This window comes from Canis lupus, chromosome 3 (assembly GCF_048164855.1).
Source record: "Canis lupus baileyi chromosome 3, mCanLup2.hap1, whole genome shotgun sequence".
Classification (NCBI taxonomy): Eukaryota; Metazoa; Chordata; class Mammalia; order Carnivora; family Canidae; genus Canis; species Canis lupus.
The window spans coordinates 54376158-54384950 of NC_132840.1; the positions used below are offsets into that span (position 1 = coordinate 54376158).

The 8793-nt window shown below is 42.3% G+C and overlaps 1 long non-coding RNA gene across 1 annotated transcript in view; it reads right to left on the bottom strand.

Annotated features, from left to right (window-relative positions):
• Nucleotides 1-8356, bottom strand: part of LOC140630626 (uncharacterized) — a 30698-nt gene extending 22342 nt beyond the window's left edge. Inside the window, exon 1 of the long non-coding RNA XR_012028389.1 lies at nt 8254-8356. This is a non-coding gene — a long non-coding RNA (uncharacterized lncRNA). The remainder of the gene's footprint in view (nt 1-8253) is intronic.
• Between the last annotated feature and the right edge of the window lie 437 nt (nt 8357-8793).

Consider the following 8793-nt stretch of genomic DNA (forward strand, 5'->3'; position numbering starts at 1 on the left):
TCTCTAGACAGGGTCCATTGACTGATCCACTTCACAAGTAGTTATTGAGCATCTACTCTGTGCTAGGCACTGTTTTTTTTCGTTTGTTTGTTTTAAAGATTTTATTTATTTATTTATTCATAAGAGACAGAGAGAGAGAGAGAAAGAGAGAGAGAGAGGCAGAGACACAGGCAGAGGGAGAAGCAGGCTCCATGCAGGGAGCCTAATGTGGGACTCCATCCCAGAACTCCAGGATCATGCCCTGAGCCAATGGCAAGCACTAAACCGCTGAGCCACCCAGGGATCCCCTAGGCACTGTTTTATGTTCTGTGCATACAGCAGTGAGCTCCTGCCCTCTGAGAAGTTACATTCTACAAGAGTAGAAAGGCAACCAACAAATAAGGCACATAACATGTCAGATGGTAAGTTTTAGTGGGAAATAAATAAGTAGGGTCAGGCTCCCTGTTCATCAGGAGTCTACTTCTCCCTCTCCCTCTGAACCTCACCCCCTGCCCCACTCCTATCCTCCCTCTTAAATAAAATCTTTAAAAAAAAAAAAAAAAAAAAAGACTTTTGAGTGGAGATCTGCAGGAACCAAGTGAGTAAGCCAAGTGAGTATGTGAGGTCAGAATACTTCCAGGCAGGGGGAAAAACAGAAAATGCCCTGGAGTAGGGGCAGGTGGGCATATGGCAAGGGCTGGAGAATGAGCAAAATAAAGAGTTATGACATAGGAGAGGAACCAGGGGCCAGATATTGTACAGCCTGAGGGTTTCTCCACAGAGTTGTGTTTTTACTCAGAGATGTGAAAGCCTTGGAGGGTTTAAAGTAGAGAAGACATAATATAGCACACATTTAAAAAAAAATTACTCTGGCTGCCACGTTGAGAAACAGACTGAAGGTGGCAAGTGTAGAAACTGGGAGACTAGGAAGGAGCCTACAGTAAAATAAAAGATAACAAATGACAGTGGTTCATACTGGAGAAACAGCCCTGGGAAATTATGAGAGTGCAGGATACTAGGTGTATTATGAAGGTAGCACACAAGAATTTTCTGACCAAATGAATGAGAAAATCAGAGAGGAAGAGAAGGGGAAAAAAACCTTCAGAAAAGAAGGACAAAAGATTATGCAAGAAAGAAGTGGCAGAATGCAAACATTAGGAATTTGGTCTCCAGAAAGAGGGAGTCAGTACAGCAAAAATGGTGACTTTACATAAGACTATCTTATGGGCTCCTGTCCCTCTTGCAGCATCTACTCTCCCCTACCTCCCAACCCTGTCAGCTTCAGTCTTTTACAGTATAAATTGTACAACCCACATTCTCAAATATGTCTAAGATTACTAACAAAAGTTTAAAATGAAAAAAATTCAAAATAAATAAAATTTCTCAAGGAAAATTTTAGATCAAAGAGAAAATCAAAACTACAATCACAAAAACTTCTAGGAGTAAACATGAGAGTAAATCTTTGTGACTCTGGCTTAAGCAAAGATTTCTTAGCTACATCTCCAAGAGTACAAGCCAGGAAATAAAAAACTGATAAATTGGACTTCATCAAAATGTAAAGTTTCTGCTCTTTGAAAACACTGTTAAAAAGGATGAAAAGATAAGCCACAGATGAACGTATTTGGAAATTACATCCCTGATAAAGGACTTGTATCCAGAAGACTTAAAGAGGTCTAAAAACTCAAAATAAATAAATAAATAAATAAATAACCTAATTTCTAAAGAGCCAAAAGATTTAAAATAAACATTACACCACTTCATACCTGTCAGAATGACAGGTGTTGGCAAGGATGTGTTAAAAAGGGAGCCCTCATGCACTGGTAGCAGGAATGGAAACTGGTGCAGCCACCATGGAAAACAGTATGGAGGTTCCTCAAAAATTTTTAAATAGGACTACCCTACAACCCAGCAAACTCACTTCTGCAGATTTATCTGAAAAAAAAAATGAAAACTCTAAGTTGAAAAGATACATGCACTAACTACCACCACACTACCCCCAGACATGTTCACTGCACAATTATTTACAGTAGCCAAAATACGGTAGCAACAATTAGTGTCCACCAGTAGATGAATGGATTAAAAAATTGCGATATATATATACATATCTGTACATATACATGTGTGTATACATACATATGTGCATATGTGTATATATATATACACACACACACACTATATAATGGACGATTATTCAGGCATAAAAAAAGAATGCAATCTTCCCATTTGCAACATGGATGGACCTTCAAGGTTATTACACTACATGAAGTTAGTCAGAGTAGGACAAATACCATGTGATTTCACTTATATGTGGAATCTAAAAAAAAATAAAATAAATGAACCAACAAAATAAACTCATAAATACAGAAAACAGTGGCCGCTGGAGGGGAGGGAATGGTGAAACAAGTGTAATAGCCTCCAAATAGAAACAACCCATATGTCCATAAACAAGTGAATGGAGAAACGAACTATGGTAAATCTGTACAATGGAATGTTACTTAGCATTAAAAATAAATTACTAACATATAAAAAAGTGAACAAATCTCCAACTAATTATGCTGAGTAAGGTAGACAAACCCTCCCCCAAAAAAGTGTAAACTCTATTACTCCTTTTACATAAAATTCTAATATATAAAAACTAATCTGTAGTGACTGAAACCTGACCAGTGGTCACCAGGAAGAATTACAAGAAGCAGAGGACTTAGGGATAATAGGACATGTTCATTACCTTGACTCAGATGATGGCATCACAGCATACACATATGCCAATACACTTTAAATATGTGCTTTTATATTATGTCAGCTATACCTCCATAAAATTGTTTAAAACTTCTCACTGAGGGAAATAATACAATCACCATATTTTGGCAAAATTAATAATCTGAATGCTATATGTCAAACTTAAAAGCTAGAGTTTTAAATTCTGATAGGAATTGTATTAAATCTGCTTATCGGTTTGCTAGAATTGACATATTTACTATGTTGATTCTTCCAATTCACGAATGTGGTATGTCTCTCTATCTGTATCTTTCCTGAATTCTTTAATCAGTGGTTTTATAGTTTTTGACATACAGAATCCCACTTTTTTTTATTTTTATTTTTTAATTTTTATTTATTTATGATAGTCACAGAGAGAGAGAGAGAGAGAGAGAGAGAGAGGCAGAGACACAGGCAGAGGGAGAAGCAGGCTCCATGCACCGGGAGCCCGACGTGGGATTCGATCCCGGGTCTCCAGGATCGCACCCTGGGCCAAAGGCAGGCGCTAAACCGCTGCGCCACCCAGGGATCCCCCACTTTTTTTTTTAGATTTACATCTAAGTTTTTCTTTTCCTTTCTTTTTGTTTTTTAGCTACTATAAATGGTACTATATTTCTAATGTCGGTATCCACATTTTCATTACTAGCATACATCATATACAAATACAATTGATTTGTGTATGAAACCCTACTGAACTCACTTAATAGTTTTGCAGTTTTTTTATAAATCCTTGTGATCTCCTACCTAGACAAACATGTCATCTGGGAAAACCACATTTCAAAGTGAATCTAAATTAAAATTAAGTCCAAAACTACAATAATAAATTTGGGAGAGAGGACAGTCTGAGATTTTACCCCAAAAATAAAACCAAACTTATTGAAATAAGTTTATTTTGTTATATTTTACAAGATTTAGCTTGTAATTGCAACTCTCTGCTAATCTTTAGACTAAATACATGCTATAACATCCCTTATGCTGAATTCTGCAATGCAATCACAAAGAATGTCCTTTTTTGCAAAAATGTGTGATGGCTTCACTGGTATCTTTAAGGGCCTTCCTAATCCTTTGATTCTGAACTCATTATTGTGAAACAATTATTAGATCCATTTTCAGTTCAACTGTTAACTAGTTAAGTTCAATGCTGCTGCATTCATATTGATCAATGGCTTTTCAAAATTCAAGCAGATTTCTAATACCACTTCCACCAACTTCATTAAATTCTGCAATTTTTGCAAGATTTGTCATCTTTTTGCAAGTAGGTTGCTGCATTGATTATGGCATATTTACAACATTTGATGATCATGATCATTAGTATTTTTTGCTTTCCTATGCAAAAACACAATCTCCATCACTGTGGAGACTCCAACAGCAGGGACTCCATTATTGCAAACCTTAAAACATCTGTAGCCTTTGACCACAAAATTTACTATTTTATAAATTTCATAATTAAAGATATGCATAAACATATGTGCACATAGGTTTACTAGAATATTCCAAGGAACAAAAAATTAGAGCACCATAAATTCCTAACAATAGAAAACCAGTTAAGTATGTTATGGTACATTCACAGGATGGAGTGTTAAGTAACTATTAAAAAATCATGATGTGGGGGCCAGGCCTGGGTGGCTCAGTCAGTTAAGCCTCGGACTCGTGGTTTTGGCTCCGGTCATGATCTCAGTCATGAGAACAAGCCCTGCATCAGGCTTCCTGCTCAGCCCGGAGTCCGCCTGAGACTCTATCTCTCTGCCCCACCCTCCCCCTCACCTCTCTCAAGTATATAAAATCCTTAAAAAAAAAAATGATGTGGAAGAAGAGTTAACATACAAAACTTTTCATCATCTCTTAAATTTTAAAGGCAAGACACAAAAACATGCCTATTGGCTGTGTATATGTTTAAAAACTTGTTTTTAAAAATTGTGTAGAGGGCAGCCCAGGTGGCTCAGCAGTTAGTGCCACCTTCAGCCGAGGGTACGATCCCCGGGTCCTGGGACTGAATCCGTCCGGCTCCTTGCATGGAGCCTGCTTCTCCCTCTGCCTGTGTCTCTGCCCCTCTCTCTGTGTCTCCCATTAATAAATAAATAATTTTTTTTAATTGTGTAGGGGTCAGCCCCGGTGGCCCAGTGGTTTAGCGCTGCCTTTAGCCCAGGGTGTGATCCTGGAGACCCCAGGATCGAGTCCCATGTCGGACTCCTCGCAGGGAGCCTGCTTCTCCCTCTGCCTATGTCTCTGCATCTCTCTGTGTCTCCCATGAATAAATAAAATCTTTAAAAATTGTGTATATGTTTACAAATATGGGGTGAAATAGATCAATGGAACAGAATAGAGAATCCAGAAGTGGACCCTCAACTTTATGGTCAACTAATATTCGACAAAGGAGGAAAGACTATCCACTGGAAAAAAGACAGTCTCTTCAATAAATGGTGCTGGGAAAATTGGACAGCCACAGGCAGAAGAATGAAGCTAGACCATTCTCTTACACCATACACAAAGATAAACTCAAAATGGATGAAAGATCTAAATGTGAGACAAGATTCCATCAAAATCCTCAAGGACAACACAGGCAACACCCTTTTTGAACTTGGCCACAGTAACTTCTTGCAAGATACATCCATGAAGGCAAGAGAAACAAAAGCAAAAATGAACTATTGGGACTTCATCAAGATAAGAAGCTTTTGCACAGCAAAAGAAACTGGAGGGTATTATGCTGAGTGAAATAAATCAACTGGAGAAGGACAAACATTATATGGTCTCATTCATTTGGGGAATATAAAAAATAGTGAAAGGGAATAAAGGGGAAAGGAGAAAAAATAAGTGGGAAATATCAGAAAGGGAGACAGAACATGAAAGACTCCTAACTATGGGAAACGAACTAGTGGTGGTGGAAGGGGAGGAGGGGGTGGGGTGGGGGTGACTGGGTGGCGGGCACTGAGGTGGGCACTTGATGGGAGGAGCATTGGGTGTTATGCTGTATGTTGACAAATTGAACACCAATAAAAAATAAATTTATTAAAAAAAAAAGAAACAGTCAACAAAACTAAAAGACAACCTACAGAATGGGAGGAGATATTTGCAAATGACATATCAGATAAAGGGCTAGTATCCAAGATCTATAAAGAACTTATGAAACTCAACAGCAAAGAAACAAACAATCCAATCATGAAATGGGCAAAAGACATGAAAAGAAATTTCACCAAAGAAGACATACACATGGCCAACAAGCACATGAGAAAATGCTCCGCATCATGGGCCATCAAGGAAATACAAATCAAAACCACAATGAGATACCACCCACATCAGTGAGAATGGGTAAAATTAACAAGCCAGGAAACAACAAATGTTGGAGAGGATGTGGAGAAAGGGGAACCCTCTTGCACTGTTGGTGGGAATGTGAACTGGTGAAGCCACTCTGGAAAACTGTGTGGAGGCTCTGCAAAGAGTTAAAAGTAGATCTGCCCTATGACCCAGCAATTGCAGTGCTGGGGATTTACCAGTGAAACGCCGGGACACCTGCACCCCGATGTTTCTAGCAGCAATGTCCACAATAGCCAAACTGGAAGGAGCCTCGGTGTCCATCGAAAGATGAATGGATAAAGAAGATGTGGTTTATGTACACAATGGAATATTACTCAGCCATTAGAAATGACAAATACCCACCATTTGCTTCGACATGGATGGAACTGGAGGTTATTATGCTGAGTGAAATAAGTCAATCGGAGGACAAACATTATATGGTCTCATTCATTTGGGGAATATAAAAAATAGTGAAAGGGAATAAAGGGGAAAGGAGAAAAATGAGTGGGAAATATCAGTGAGGGAGACAGAACATGAGAGACTTCTAACTCTGGGAAATAAACTAGTGGTGGTGGAAGGGGAGGTGGGCAGGGGGTTGGGGTGACTGGGTGACAGGCACTGAGGCACTTGGCGGGATGAGCACTGGGTGTTATGCTATATGTTGGCAAATTGAACTCCAATTAAAAAAATACGTAAAAAAAAAATATGGGGTGAAAAGTACAAAAGAATTTAGCCCAAAATTTAGATAAACTCCTAAAATTTTAGGAGTGATTTAAGTTTTTCCTTTGAAGTGTGATTCAATTTTTCAGTCTTTCTGTAACATAAACGCTAGCTGTGGAAACTTTATTTAAGCAATCTCTACGCCCGACATGAGGTTTGAATTCACCATCCCGAGATCAGGAGCCCCACACTCCATGGACTGAGCCAACGAGGCACCCCTAGATCTTGGAATTTTTTTTAAAGGCTCATATTTTTTAAGTAAAGAAACAAGGGACGCCTAGGTGGCTCAGTGGTTGAGCGTCTGCCTTTGGCTCAGGGCGTGATCCCGTGGTCCTGGGATCGGGTCCCCCGGAGCCTGCTTCTCCCACTGCCTGTGTCTCTGCCTCTCTCTCCGTGTCTCTCGTGAACGAATAAATAAAATATTTAAAAATAATAATAATAAATAAAATAAAAGTAACCTGCTCCTTACGGAGATTTCACATCCACATCTCCTCAAAGAGGTGCATATAACTGAGTAGAAAGGTGAAGAGGAGAGGGTCATTTGATGGATGAGCTCATTAGCACAGCTGCTAAAAAGCGGCTGCCCTCCTCCAAGCCTTGGGAGGGGATTAACATTCCAGGGCCAACACAGCAGCTGTCAGGGAGCAAACCTAAATTCTGCCTCCGGGGCCGGGGCCGTGGCAGAGGTTCGGGCACATGTGACACATACCAGTGTCCCCGGCCACCTTCGCGGCGGCCTTCAGGGGTCACATTTCCCTAAGCGGGAAGCCCAAGAGTCAGCCGTAGGCAGAGAGGAAGAACTTGACTGGAGGATGGATTTACCAGCCTTGGTTCCTCCCCTGCCCTGGTTCCCAGGCCTCCGCCAAGATGCTGCTCGGAGCCCACTAGGAAAAACAAAGCCCGCCCGGTGATGAAGGGACAGAAACAGCTCTCTTTGGGGGAAGCACCCAGGAAAAGCGCTTTTCTTCTCTTGCGGGCCTCCTGACCTTCACAGGAGGGCGGCCTGTGTCCTCAGCCCCTTCTCGGAAACCAGGGTTCAAGGCTCTCTCTCTCTCTCTCTCTCTCTCTCGCTCTGGGAGACGGGAGACGGGAGCCCTAGTTGCAAAGGTTCAAAGGGCAAAGGGTCCAAAGGGGTCAAATGAGGAGGCACGGGGTGAGGAGCGCGGCTGGGAGGCGTGGTGCCTTCTGAGCATCACAACCCTACACTTCCCCAGGATTCCACCAACAGCGCCGCGGACGCCCGGGGGGCGGAACCCGAACTAGTTTCGGCATGACAGATCACAGAAGCACATTCACTTTACAACCGCATGCCACGTGGCTCAAGAACTTTCCAGAAATGTTCTTCGGGCACCCCACCCCCACCCCCGCCTTCAAAATTCACTCCCCAGTCCCAATCTCATCCCTTCGCCGCCGCACTGCCTCAGGAGGCTATTCTCTGTCACCTCCAGCAAGAAATGAACGGGGGCGCAAACCCCTCCCGCCTGGCGAACCCCCGACTCGCACACTCACTGTGCGGGCGCCGCTGTCGCCTCACGCCAGGCATTGACCGTGGCGGCGGATCACTTCCGGCCTCTCCATCCTTCCACCCGACTCCTCCCATGATGCTCTAGGGCCCACCGGAAGTGGCCCCTCCCCTCTCCGGGAATTGAAACATTGTTTCTTTCCAGTGGTCCGGCAGTGCGTCCGTCAAAGCTCAGGACAGGTGTCTTTTCCCGCGTTTCCAGAGCCGTGACCCAACACCCCCGTCCAACCCCCAACCTGAGAACCAGCTTTTTCTCCCCCCTGCCTACACAACAGTGTCTTCAGGAGCCATTCATTTGTGGAGTGGAGAGCAGACACCAAATTCTGCTCTGCAGGAGGAAGCAGAGCTGCTTATAATAGGGCCAACACTCGGGACACAGCAAAGAATAAAGCTGCCATGATAATAGCTGACATTTGAAACCCAAAGTCCTTACCTTCGCTTACAGGGCTCTAAACCATCTGGCCCCTGGCCACCTCTGCCGCTTCATTCCCTCTACTGTTTCCCTGGCTCCCTTCACCCCTGCCCTA